Raw genomic sequence first — 13,875 nt, forward strand, 5'->3', positions numbered from 1 at the left:
AACCGCTACACCACCGGGCTGGCCCCAAATTTCAATTTTTGATTGATTTGAGTGATGAAAGACTTTAAAATGTTCACTGACCTTTTTCTCTGATTTTCCTTTGCTTGTGCAGTTTATCATTAATTTTATATTGTCTTATTAAAATGTAATACAGTAATTTCATCTGCTGTTACCTAAGTCTAAGTTGGAAAAAAATGGTTTTAAAAAGCAGCACAGACTGTAAATATTTAGGAATGATTACTGTCTGAAAAGTTTACTACAACTCCTGGCAGAAGACGACATAATAACATTTAGAACCGTAGGTAATGATATTCTCTTGGCAAGTTATTATTTTTTCTTCAGGCTTCTATTTGCAAACTAATAGTAAAAAATATCTTACTGAAAAATGGAAAGTATTTTTAAAATGACAAATGATGATTTAGAAGAAGACTGAAAGTGGAAGAAAATTTAGAAGTAATGATGGCTAAATATTGTACATTTATATTTCCCTTTTATAAGCAACTGAAAGTAGAGAAATAAAATGGTTAATAATTGAATACAATGATTCTCAACTCTAGTATATGATAGCCTCAATTTCTCCGATAACCAGCTGGGTCCTCAACAATTGAATTTAGTTCTGACATTAACTCCTGGAGTTGGCCGTTAGACCCCACTGGTTAAGGGCTCAGTCCCACAAGACTGCCCCAACTTTGGATGCCCACTGCAAGAGCATGCCCAGGCTACCTGTACTTATGATTAACCAGCTATAAACCCCTCCTGAGGTTCAATAATTGCTAAAACGACTCACAGAACTCAGGAAAGAAAGTGCTTTACTTACTATTACAGGTTTATTATAAAAGATACAACTCAGGAACAGCCACATGGAAGAGATGCACAGGGCATGGTATGGAGGAGTGGGGAGCAGAATTTCCCAGCCCTCATAGGGTACACCATCCTCCCAGCACCTTGATGTGTTTACCAACCCAGAAGCTCTCTGAACCCCATTGTTTAGGGGTTATTATGAAGGTTCTATTAAGAAGGCACAGTTGATTAAATTATTGGCCATTGGTGGTTGTAAGTTCCAGCCCTGTAACCACATGATTTGTCACTTTGGCAACCAGCCCCCATCCTGAAGTATCTAGAGGCCCACCCAGAGTCACCTGATTGGGATAAACTCAGGTGAGGTTGAAAGAGGCTTGTTCTGAATAACTGAGAAAAGCACCTATCACTTTCATCACTCAGGAAATTCCAAGGGTATTAGAAGCTCTGTGCCAGGAACTGAGGACAAAGATGAAATATATTTCTCACTATACCACAGATAGTCATTGTCATTGTTTCCAAATATTACAGTTTTCCTTCCACACATATGGTAGAATTTCACTTTCCCACCCCTTTTGTTAGGTTGGCCATATGGTTTGCTTTAGCTAGAAAAGATGAACAGAAGTGACATTGTCACTTTAGAAGGAAGCTTTAGAAATTAGTGTACCAGTCGCCATGTTCCCATCTCCGTGCCCTGGTGATTGTGTAAGAATGTACCATCCTGGGTTCCTGAGTTACTAGAATTAAGCAGAACCTCTTGCTGCCCCCATGGGACTTGTAATGTGAAGAAGAAATAATCTTTTGCTGTGTCGACGAAAATAATCCATAACCAATTTATAAATGAAAATTTGGGAGAGTTTATTCTGAGCTAAAATCTGAGGACCATGGCCCGGGGCCTTTCTTCCCAGAGGAAGAAAGGGCACCAAAGAAGTGAGGTATACAGAGTGTATACCCCCAAACAGGATGCTTCTCATATGATTGAAATGTCCCTCCCACAATAGTCACAAGATTGCCCTGTCAGCACAATGCTTGATGGACACAGCAGGTAGTGGGTCTGCTATCTTGGAGGGCATAGCAGGAGGCAAGTCTATTGTCTCGAGCTGGGTGGTCACAGGTGAGCACAGCAATCAGTTTCTAGCCTAGGGAAAGATGCTTAATCCTTAAGGAAATGCCAACATTGGGAGGGGGAGGGAAGTTGCACCTTTATCTCAAGGGCCTTTGTTCTTGCCATAGGGAATATCTAAAGCAGATATGCAATGCATGCTCAATGGCCTCGGTCAGGCCCTTTTGGAAAGACAAGGTCAGGCCAAATTAGGTTTACACCAAATGGCTTCCTCATATACTCCAATATATCCTATTGCTTGCCATTTTTATTTGTCAGCTGTTATGTTAAGCTTCTGAGACTGGGGGGTTATTTATTACCGTAGCCTAACCGTTCCGTCCTAACTGATACAGTTTAAAGCTATAACTCAATCACAGATTAAACTGCTTATTTTCCTACATTGCTAAGGCTTGTTATCATTAATGAGTGTTGAATTTTATCGAATGCTTTTTTTCTGTATCTGTTGAATTGATTATATGTTTTTTTGTTTTAATCTGTTAATGTCATGGATTACATTACAGATATTCTCGTATTTAAATATCCCTCCATTCCTGAGGGAACCCCTGTTGATCATCATATTATGGTATTTTTATACATTGCTAGATTCAGTTTCTATTCTTTGTTTAGGACTTTTAGATATCTGTTCATTAATTAGATTAACATAACTTTTTCTTTCCATCCTTATATGGTTTCAGTAACAAAGTTATGTTTGATAAATTCCATTGAGGAGTTTTCAGTCTTTTTCTCATCTCAAACTATCTGTATTGAGTTCCCTAAAGGGTTAATGGAGCTTATCTTTAAAACATCTGGACTTGGTGCTTTTTGGTGGATGGATTTTTGACCACTGGTACCAATTGTTTAATGATTCTAAGCGTTTTTAGGTTTCCTACTTTTTTCTTTAGTCAATTTGAATAATTATGTTATTCTAGAAAATTGTCACTTCATTTCAAATTTAGTAACATAGAGTTACAAAAGTTATATGCTTTATGTAGAGAAAGAGTATATGTTATATATATAAGTACATATAGTTGGTTTTTTAGTCTCTATTGTATCTGTACGGTGTTAGTGTTGTATTTTTATTTCTAATATTGTGTACTTTTCTTAATCAATCTTTCCAGAAGCTTTCAATTTCATTTCCAGTAGTCTCTTCAAAGAATCAGATTTTTTATTTAGTTAATACTCTTAAGCTTCTATTTTGATTATTCTCTTAATTTTTACCTTCTTTCTACCTTTGTGAGTGTATTATTTTCCTAAATTTTGAGTTGAATATTTAACTCAAGAAGTGTAATCTTACTTTTTTTAATAGGCAATTTAAGGCTATACATTTAGATGCATATCAAATTTTTTTAATGTAGTACTTGATATTTAACCTTGGCTAGTTTGGAAGTTATACATTCCATTTCTGTTCTTTTACTGGTTGCCTTTAAATTTATAACATTCTTGTTTGACTTAACAAAGTTGAAAATAAATAGCTCCTCCCCTCACAGAACAAGCACCTCAGAAAGCTCTCCCTCCAGTGGCACCTCACCCTTCCTCTCTTGGTGTGCCATTTTGAATAATTTCCTCAGGTCACTAATTTTTTAGCTATGTCTAATACGGTGTTTGCCTGTCCTTTTTTTAATGAAAAAAAATCTTTAATTTCTAGAATTTTATTTGCTTTTTCAAATTTGTTGTTTATGGTATTCTATTCTTTTATTATGGTTTTAAACATAAGTGGTTTTCAAATTGCTCTATTATTTCATGTTCTAAGGAAACTAATCTTCCTATTTGTTATGTCTGCTGACTCTCCCTCATGGTATATCACTTCCTCACGTTAGTGAGTAACTTTGGAACATGCATTTATGTTCATCAGGGGTGTTTTATCTGTGGGTGCCTGTAGCAGGGATTGTTGAAGTGTCCCTCTCGAGAAGCTTTGCATTTTCTCATTTTCTTCTGTACCTCAAAGCTTTTACTGATAGAGACCCAGTTTTTTTGTTTCTTGTTTTTTTGAGGAAGATTTGCCCTGAGCCGACATCTGCTGCCAGTTCTCCTCTTTTTGCTAAGGAAGATTGGCCCTGAGCTAACATCCATGCCCATCTCCTCTACTTTATATGTGGGACACCTGCCACAGCATGGCTTGATGAGCGGTGCATAGGTCCGCACCCAGGATCTGAATTAGTGGACCCCGTGCCACCAAAGCTGAACATGCATACTTAACTGCTGCACCACCAGGCTGGCCCCTGAGATCCAGTTTTTAAATGTCTTTCTGAGCTTGAGATTTCCTCACCATAAGGATAGTTTGAAGTCAGACTGAATTCACACATGTGGCTTTAGTTTGCGATTTTGATTTCTCAGAGCAGACTTTTCTTCAACCCAGAGCCTGGCTAAAGGCAAGCTTTTCTGCTGCCCAGATCTGTGAGCAGGGTTTCTAGAACCCCTCACAGAGGAGGGCAGTCATTTCAAGGTCTCTGGCATTATTCAGGAGTCTCAGTTCCAGCTCCTCATCTTATCTAAACCCAAGGTGACATGGGTGTTACAATCCTGAGGCCCCTTTCCATAATTTTACATGCCCCCCACACAAACATATTAGGTTCTGATCCTTACATGTGTTTTGGCCAGATCTCCAACCTTCCTCCCATCACACACACTTTGAAATCAACCCATAGGTGATCAGCCCTGGCTTTTATTTCCTCTTCATTCTGACACTTGGTCAACATAATCTTTTATCTTTTAAACTTAATTTTTCTTATGTTTTTCGGGACTGTGTGTGTTTGTAGCAGGCAGAAAATACTCATTAGCTCAATCCAGAATTCCTTACTTTCTAATAAAGGAAAAATAATGGTTAATTGAAATATAGAAATGTAATGATGGCTAATGGCTGATAGGCTGAATCAAGAATGAGAGTGAATTCATTGGGGAAAGCTGCCTTGACATTCTCTCATAATATCTATTCAGTATATACTATATAAGATGCCAGAAACTGCTCTAGACCCTGGAGATAAAATTATGAATAAGATATAATTTCTATCGAAGAGAATGATATAGAACAAATAGAATGCAATGAGAGAAATGCTAATAGAAGTATATATAATTGCTATGGAGCCTTCAGTAAAATCCAGTTCTTATTTTTGCCTTTTAGAGTTAGAGATATTTTGATAGGATAGGTGATGTTTCTAAAAAGTCTTATAGAACAAGTAAAACTCACAAAAGGTAAGGAAGGCATTTTAGGACAAGAGCAAATCATGTGTAAAGGCCATACTGCTAGTATAATATATTGGTTTGGTTAGAGAATTAGGAGTAAGTGAAGAAGTGGTGGCAGATGAATCTGGAGAAATAGGCACAGATTTTTGAACTTTACTCTGTAGGCAGGGGATTCATTGCTTTTGTAAATTAGGAAGATAACGTTGGTAGTTATCTTTCTAAAGATGGGTGAAGTTGCTGAGAGAAAAGCTAGAAACGGTGAGTCAAGTTAGGAGTCAGGCCAGTGATGATGGATTTTGAAAAGCAAGAGTAGAGTGAAGAGGAAGGAAAAGTAGATTTGAGAAATGGGGACTCTTCAGAGAAAATTTCAGAGTTAGTGTAAACAGTGACGAGAAAAGCAAAATTTATTAAGCAGTGACACCATGCTAGGCATTTTACCAAGTTCCCTTAACTCTCACAACTCCATAAGATAAGTGATAATTTATAGATGAGAAAACACACTCAGCAAAGAACATGAACAGCCCAGCATTACACCTGTGGAGCTGTAACCCAGGGCTGTCTGGCTCCCGAGCTGGTTTTCTTTTGTTGCCTCTCTGTAAGGAATTTTTTTTTTTTTTAATTCTAATCATTTTTTTCCAAAGAAGTCTGCCTCATATTGTAGTTTTATAAAGTGAAATGATGAACAATTCAAGAGTCTCTAAATAACTGTAATTTGAAGCTTCAAATTACTTCTCAACTGTAAGCTAATTAAATCTTGCAAGGCCAGCCCCTCTAAAGTTGAAAACGATTTGGCATCTCTTTCCATGTCATTAGGCTACATCTGTCTTTGCAGTGTGACGATTCTGCACCCTACATTTTTCTGTTGGTGTTGACATGTGGATTGTGGGGCTTTGGGGCTAAGGGTAGTAATTATTCCCAGACCCTCTGGTGAAATTTATCAGAAACTAATTCAGAAGTTGTACTCTCATCACTAATCTAGTTCACAGTTCAGAAAACAGTGATCACTCAGGGATGTCTGGCAAATACAGTGTCACCGTAAATTGAAGAAATAGGAAACCGGTAACAATTATTGATGGTGTGCTATGGATGTTCTTTTGAGCTTTTCAAAAGAAAGGTTTCATATAAGTAAGTGGAGGAGATCTGATTATAATAAACAGGGTGGAATACTATCACCAACTTTTCCTGCCAGCTAGATTCTTCCTTTCTTTCCCAACCAAACTTGTAAGCATCCATTCCCTTTTTCCTTTAAACACTAATGATGGGAACTAAAGGAACACTGAGAGGCGATTGTGAAGTTCAGAAATAGCCTGAACCCACCCCTGAAATCATGCCTTACACATAGGTTAAATTAGAATTTCTGGGTCGAAGGCGAAGAGTGCGTATATCATCGTGGTTTAGGGGACAGATACTAGAGCCAGACTGCCTGCATCAGAATCCTGGTTCTGACACTCACCAGCCCTGTGATCCTAGGCAAGTTACTTACTGTCCTGGTGCCTCAGTTTCTTCATCTATAAAGTGGGCATAATAAGAAGACACATCTCATGGGGTTGTAGTGCCTGGCAGAGAGTAAGCCCTATATAAGTCTTTATTGTTGTTACTATCATTCATCATATTTACAAGCAATAACTTCTATTTCAGTGTGTTATAATGATTGTTATTAAGCTTAATAATAGATTTTTTTGATATCTTGTTTCCAGGAAGCAAATTTTTGAGTAGAATAAGAATAGACAGTCTCTTTTATGCTTACTCATTATAGTGTTTTGCTCTGATTTTGTTGTGTAAATCTTTCAAATAGAAAAGATTTAAAACTGAGCCATAAGTTCTAAGACTGCTATCTAAATTGAATATAGCTTTTGTGCTTTTAAAAAAATGTATTTTCTTTGTTAAATTGGAAACAATTTAGTGCACCCACATTCCTTCTGGTTTAAGTAATCTATAGAAAATTAAAATGACAAGAAAGTTAGGATTAACCAGATTTATGATTGGCTAAAGAAAGTTGCGAACAGCTTCCATGTAGCAGGTGTAGCTATTTTAATGGATGCACCAGACTGGTCCATAAACCCACTCAGTTGCTGCACCGTTCCGCAGATGGCCCACTTAAACAATTTAATGTCACTAAAATGGTTCGGGTAAAGAATTCTTTAAAACAAACTGCAATGATTTATCATTTTGAGCTGTCTGAAATGCTGTCATTATCCTCATGGCCCATGGTCAGAACATTTTTCTTCAAATGTTTTTTTCCCCTCCCTCTGGCTCTCCTTTTTCTGTTCAAAATTTCTTTCATCTGCATATTCTTAATACCACCAATCAGGCTCATGTTCATTACTGTTATCTAGCCTCTACTAGATTTCCTTGCCCTACTCTTTTGGCCTTGATTCGAGAAATACCCTGTCTTCTGATCTCGTCCTTTGTGAGTTCATTTTAGTAACTTTTAGGGTAACCTTATCTTCAAGATCTGAGGGCTACTTGATTGGGGGCAGAGGGTGACTTGACAGAGGGATTAACATGTACAAAAACTCAGTCATGAGAGGCTTATGGCGTTGAATTTAAGAAGGGACGTATACATTTAGCAGGTCCTTATATGAGGCACCATTTGTACCATGTGTGCTGCTTTCAGCTGTGGTCATGGCAGCATGGGCAAGCATATGACAGAGGCACCACACCTCCTCGTTGCTGTCCATGGCAGACAGTGCTAACCAATCATGGCAACCCTGCAGTCCTTCGTAACAGAGCACTCCAGAAAGTCACTCTCAGGCATTTGATGCTGGAACTTAAGATGAAACCTATTTGCCATCCAGGATATGATTTTTGCAAAAGACATAAAGTCCAAATGGATTTTTCTTATATTGATTCTCCATAAAATAAGAAAGAAAGAAAGAAAGAAAAAGAACTGAGGACAAAACATTAATCTCAACTTCGTGAAGGTATTTCTTTAGGGAGGAAATAGAATATGGTTCAGAATATCAGACATCTCAAGCAAGCCTTTGGCAAGTGCTAGATTCAGTCAGTTCTTGGTTGAATTTTTTGATAAGTGCCTAAAGTGCTGAAACTTGGTGCTGTTGCTTAAGGTGGGATCAATATACTTTAGACAGCAGACTGGAAGCAGAGTTGACATTCCATTATAGAATTTCAAAACCTGAATTTCATTCTTGTCAGACGAAAAGCCATCTTCTTTTTGTGCAAAGGTGGATTAACAGAGTGACTCATTTCTCAGGAGCTTTAATTATGATCAAGCACTTGGATATATACTTTGTTATAACTTCAAAGTTCTGGAATATGAACAAAATTTAGTCAATAACAGCTAACACATAAAGCATATAGAAAGCCTTATTTAGACTATGCTAAGCATTTTACATACATTATCACTTTTAATCCTTATAGAAATTCTACAAGGTAGAGCCTATTTTTATTCCTAGGTTAAAGGTGAGTAAACTGAGAAGAGGGAGCCCTAACTTGGCCGAAAGTACTATTATGAATAAGTGGAAGAACCACACTCAGGGTCCAGGCAGTCTGACTGCAAAGCGTGTTCCCTTCCACACTGCCCCTCCTTCACTTGACTTGCAGGTTTTGTAATTCTCATGTGAAAGATCATCTCATCCAGTCGTGCCTCTAGCTTCAAAGAAGCAGGCCCTTTTGGTCATGTGGAACCTTCTTGGGTAGTGACTTCTAAAGCTTTAGCCCTAGGTAAGGTACCTGGGGAATCATTGCCTCGCCACCACCCGGGATGATAAAAAACCCTGCCTGGTTAAGGTTAGGCTTGAAGAATATAGCAAGGACACTTCAGGAGCTGGGATTAGAGTGGCTATTTCCGAGTTTGGCCAAGAACAGGCAGGGATTGATGAGAACGAAAAGCTGGAAGAGTGCTTTCCCAGTGAATTCAGCCATGCTTCTCAAAATGTGTGCTCTGCACCACCCGCATTGGAAGTGCTAGGAAGTCCCAAGTCCATAAATATTTCCCCCATCTTGCTTTGTTTTAATTAACAAAATAAGACTTTCCTTAACACGCATACATTTGGGGCACTATCAACTATTGGATTGATAGATTGCTTTTAGTTGAGATTTTCAGCCTGAGGAAATAGGAACAGGGCAAAGCCTTTGGCTTCTGAAGCTTAAAAAGAAGAGGGGGAGTATGAAGGTCAGGGAAGGGAAGATGTTAGAATGCAGGGGAGTGGAGGAGCCGGAAGTGGCATAAGAACATTGAGAACCTGAAAGAAGGGTCAGAAGGTGAATGTCAGGGTACTGATGAAGCTGCCTCGTGATCCTTTTTTTTCTTGATCTCTCCCTACTCCACCCCAGAACAAAGCTGCGCAGACATTTCCAGACCCTGTGCTCTTGGGTTCCATTAATTCTAGGAAGGAACCACCCATGCCTTTTCCCACTCAGTTCCTGAGAAGAGGGGGCTGGGGTTTCACCAGGCAAAATTGCTCTTTGGTGACAGGTCACTCTCCTCTCCTTGCATCCACCTTCTCACACTTCCTTCAGGTTCTTATGCACATTTCTCGCTGGCCTTGGCACCAGTGTGGAGTGGGGAAAGACAAAAGGGGAAACGTAAGGCAGCTCCTCCTTGCCAAGGGGAGCTAGTTTCATGCTGTCTCTGGTGATATTATTTCTGCCAGTGTTCAAATCTGCTGCCTCCTTTCATCCCACTTCCCTTTTTTGTCTTTACCACCCCAAATGTCAGACAAAGCTGTAAAACTTTTACCAAGGAATAAACTATGTCCAGAATTTGTGTATCCTCAAAGTCTTGCCACATGGCAAGTAAGCCCTCAAAAAGTGTTTATTTTCAAGGAGCACTGTGACACACAGAATGGACAAGGCCAGTAGGCCAACTACAAGCACAATGTAGTTTCCTGGCTGCATTTAAGACTTACTCCTGTGTTTGCTAGGATGGCAGGTATCTTCTTGCAGACGTTATTCTGTATTTAATGATTACTGTTGCTTATGAAAAACATTTGTTTCAATTATTTTACCTCCTTTAATTCTGATTGTAGGCCTTCATATATCCACATGGGAGTTTCTAGATGAGAAAGATTAATCATTCAGGTAATTTGATCCAATTTAAGTATCAAACAAATTAAAGTCACGAGTGTTTGGTTGGGCATAAGAACAAATGGTATTAAAGGAGCTGGACTCCTGTTTTCACAACAACTTAGCAAGTTAGATATTAGCCCCATTTTACAGATGAAGAAACCAATGCTCTGATAACTAATTACTTGCTCAAGCTTCGCAGATAGTAAGTGGTAGAATCAGGATTTAAAGCCAAGTTGGCCTGTGTCTATGGCTAGTGGTCACTCCACTTGCTCTCTCAGGATACTAGGTGATGACAAAAATGGTCCTCATAACATGGACAGCTCTCTTCAGTGGTGCTGCTGCTGCTTCTTCAGCAAGGATGATGATGTCCTCAGGCCAGCTAGCAGCGACCCAGTGTCTTGGCCACATTCTCTCTCATCCACGTCTTAGCTCTGCATTTTTCCTTGATCCTCCTCTATTGCCACCCTACTTTTACTTCCACCTTTACTTTCTTCCAGAATTAGGGTGTTTTTTGGCTTTCCATTTCCTGTCAACGCTCAAAGATACTTATAATCTCCGGTAACTGCTTAGATGTTGAGGTGCACCTTGTTGAATGAACCTTAAGTGGAAGTAGCGCATTATAAATAGAGTTTCCTTTAGAAATAAAGTGGTGTATAAGTGAAGCCAAAGGTTGCTTTTTCTAGACGGTTTCTGCAAAAGCAAATAGGGCCTTGTCATTCATAATGAAGGTTAAAATGCTCTGAAATTTAGGATCAGCTGATGACCCTCTTTCGGAAGAGGTAAGAAAAGCACATGGATGTTTAAATATACAATCATGTTGTCACCACTGTAGATTGTGCTGTGCAATTGCCATTTTATCACATCTGGAAAATGCTATGTACTGTCAAATGTCCCTACATTCAAAGCTACTCCCTGTTTCTTTGTTCCCTTTCTTCAATTAGAAGAAAACAGAAAAGATGTTGAGATGACTAATGTTCTAGTACCAAGAGCATCACAGACCAAAACAGGTGATTTTATGCTATTGCTATAGAAACAGCAGTAAAAGAAATGAGCATAAACCTTGCTTTTAAATGATTCAATTATTTGCTTTTAGACTTTTGGTGCCATAATAGACATTCTTCTTTTAAGTAAACAAGGAATGGAGCATCTATCAATGTAGATTTTTACTTTACATAAAGACTTTTCTGTTTTTAGCTAAAACCATGCCACATAGAAAAATAAAGATTGAGTTTTCCTAAATACTGCCTCAATTTAGAATTCATGCAAATGTTTCTGTAAATTCACTCTCTCTAGACACAGTCTTATGATTTTGCTGTATAATTTGGCCAACATTTGTTCAATTAATGTTTACTGAGCACCTAATATGTAGCAGACGTCTGCTAGACACATTGCCACTGCTCTCATATTCTGGAAGAGAGGACAGAGGAAAGCAAGTAAATAAAATACTTGGAAATTTTGGTAAGTACTCTGAAGGAAACAGGCGAAGGATTAACCACGAAAATACCTGCTGCTAGATAGGGTGATAAGAATATTTAAATTAAGACTTGAAGCAGGATGAAGAACTAGCCATGTGAAGAGTGGAAGAAAGAGGGTACCCACAGAAAGAAAAAACCTATGCAAATTCCTGTTACAAGAACACATCAAGTGTGAAGCTGGAGAAGAGTAAGGAAGCGGGGCAGTGGCATGAATGAGATTGGCATGTCTGCTGATCAATCTCTCTTCCACCCCTCCAGATCCATACACTGCCTTCTCTCATGTGCTCTGTGTCCTGGGAAGTTGATCCCTTCTGTTCTCCCACATCACGCTGTATTAATCAGCCAGACTCCTTTGACCTCAAGGCTTCCCAGCCAATGGGAAGTACCAGCAGATCAGAGGACAGGAAGAGAGAAGTCCGCATATTTCTTCCCTTTCCTCCTGTTGATGTCGCCTCGTATGAAGATCCAGTTGTTCTGGCTCTAGTCCTACCCTTGCCCCTATAGACCTAGGAATGGTAATGGCTGTTCTTACTTTTCAGTGTTCTTACTTTTCAGTGTCTAACCATCCCTTGTTTGTTTCCTCAACCTTGCCCACACCTCTGTAAGGCGTTATTTCATGACATCCTCTCCGTTTGAACCATATGGAGTCAATTTTGTTTCCTGAGGTCCCTGACTATAGAGAAATGAGGCCTGGTAAGTGAGGCAGGATAATTTATAGACCTTGTGAGCTAGGAATTTAGATTCTATTCTCAGAGCAGCATGAAGTCACTGAAATATGATGGGATAATTGATCCCCATTTAAGATGGTCACTCTCACTGCTCTTGAGGGTGTTGACTGGCAGAAGAGCGGTTAAAAATGGAAGCAGGGAAGCCAACTGGAAGGCTGTGCAGGCAAGGAAAGGTGGTGCTTGGGCCAGAGTGATAGTCTAGGAAATAGAGCAATGGGTGGATTCAACATAGACTTGATAGCCTTGCAGAGAGAAAATGGGAATCAAGAATGGCTCTTAGGTTTCTGATTTGAGCCACTGGGGGATGGGGAGGATGGGGAATTAGGGCTCTTTTCTTAATGGGTTTCATTTGAAATGTCTGTGAAATATCCAGCAAAAGATTTGAGTTAGCAGTTTGGAGTTCAAGGAATGAGTCAGGGCTAGAGATGTAGATTGAATTGTTAACATAGAGATAACATTTAAAATAAGAAGTAGAAGTGGAAAAAGTCCCCAAGGCAAAGAATGTTTAAAGAAAATAGAGAAGAGAACCCAGGAGTTCCCAGATTTAAAAGTCTTTAGGAGCTATTTGAATGCACATTTTAATTCCTCCCAAAATGTTGTTTAAATAATATATACATCCATCTTTAGAGAAAAGAAAAATGAAAATAATCAATGCTTCAAAAGTCAAATGTGAAAATGCTAAGTATTATACTCCTCCTCATAAAATAAGCTTGATATCTAATTGGACTTATTTTTTAAATGAGCAGTAGTTCCATGCCTTGTAGGAACGCTGCCTTACTTCTGCTTTGCACATTGGCACAGATATAGCTCATGTGACCACTTTAGCCTTGTGCTGGAAACTTGTAAATTAACTATAGAATTGAACAAGTTAATTTGCCTCCTCATCTCAAGCTCTTATTTCTAACAAACAGGATTATGCTCAGGTGGTGAATTTTGCATATTGTTTAACTTAATTGGGAAATGTGTTTACATTGATAAGCTTCCAGCCTAATTCAACTGAAGGAAAGCTTTCTAATTTCACCTTTCATTTACTAGAATTTTTTAAGATAAAAGAATGTATAAAAATGGCACCAATGTGTTACCACTAATGCAATCCATAATAACCAAATATGTTTGCTTTTTGCTTCAAAACAATCACCAGGCCCTGCAATGAGACATTTCTTGGTATTTTTCTTTAGATCGTCTACAAATGATCATCCTCTGACTCCAGGGACCTATAGATTTTATTATGTGGCCTTCTAGCTTGTATATTATAGCACTGAACTGTCATCTATAGCATCCATTAGAATGTTATTGACAAAATGTCCACTCGTATTGAACTAAGCACTCGATAAACCACTGTAAGTAAATTGTTGTGCTCTTACCTCGAAGGATAGTCTATTGATTCCACACATGACTACAGGCCTAGCAGAACGACCCCAGCTACAGTTACTTTGTGGTGTGTTGCATAATGTCTTTTTTGAGGTTCCCAGAAGTAAAGAATTTTTTATTTTATTTATTTATTTATTTTTGGTGGGGAAGACTGGCGCTGAGCTAACATCTACTGCCAATCTTCCTCTTT

General features: G+C 38.7%; 1 protein-coding gene across 8 annotated transcripts in view; it reads left to right on the forward strand.

Moving 5' to 3' along the window:
* CFAP20DC (CFAP20 domain containing) overlaps nt 1-13,875 on the forward strand; it is a 227,470-nt gene that overhangs the window by 56,636 nt on the left and 156,959 nt on the right. Inside the window, exon 1 of one of the 8 annotated variants that reach the window (XM_070492614.1) lies at nt 12,083-12,101. The exons of the other annotated variants lie outside the window; for them this stretch is intronic. The gene's annotated coding sequence lies outside the window, so the exon portion shown is untranslated. Of the gene's footprint in view, nt 1-12,082; nt 12,102-13,875 lie in introns of those variants that run through there. 8 annotated transcript variants of the gene reach the window in all.

The sequence above is a fragment of the Equus asinus genome, chromosome 21 (assembly GCF_041296235.1).
Source record: "Equus asinus isolate D_3611 breed Donkey chromosome 21, EquAss-T2T_v2, whole genome shotgun sequence".
Taxonomy (NCBI): Eukaryota; Metazoa; Chordata; class Mammalia; order Perissodactyla; family Equidae; genus Equus; species Equus asinus.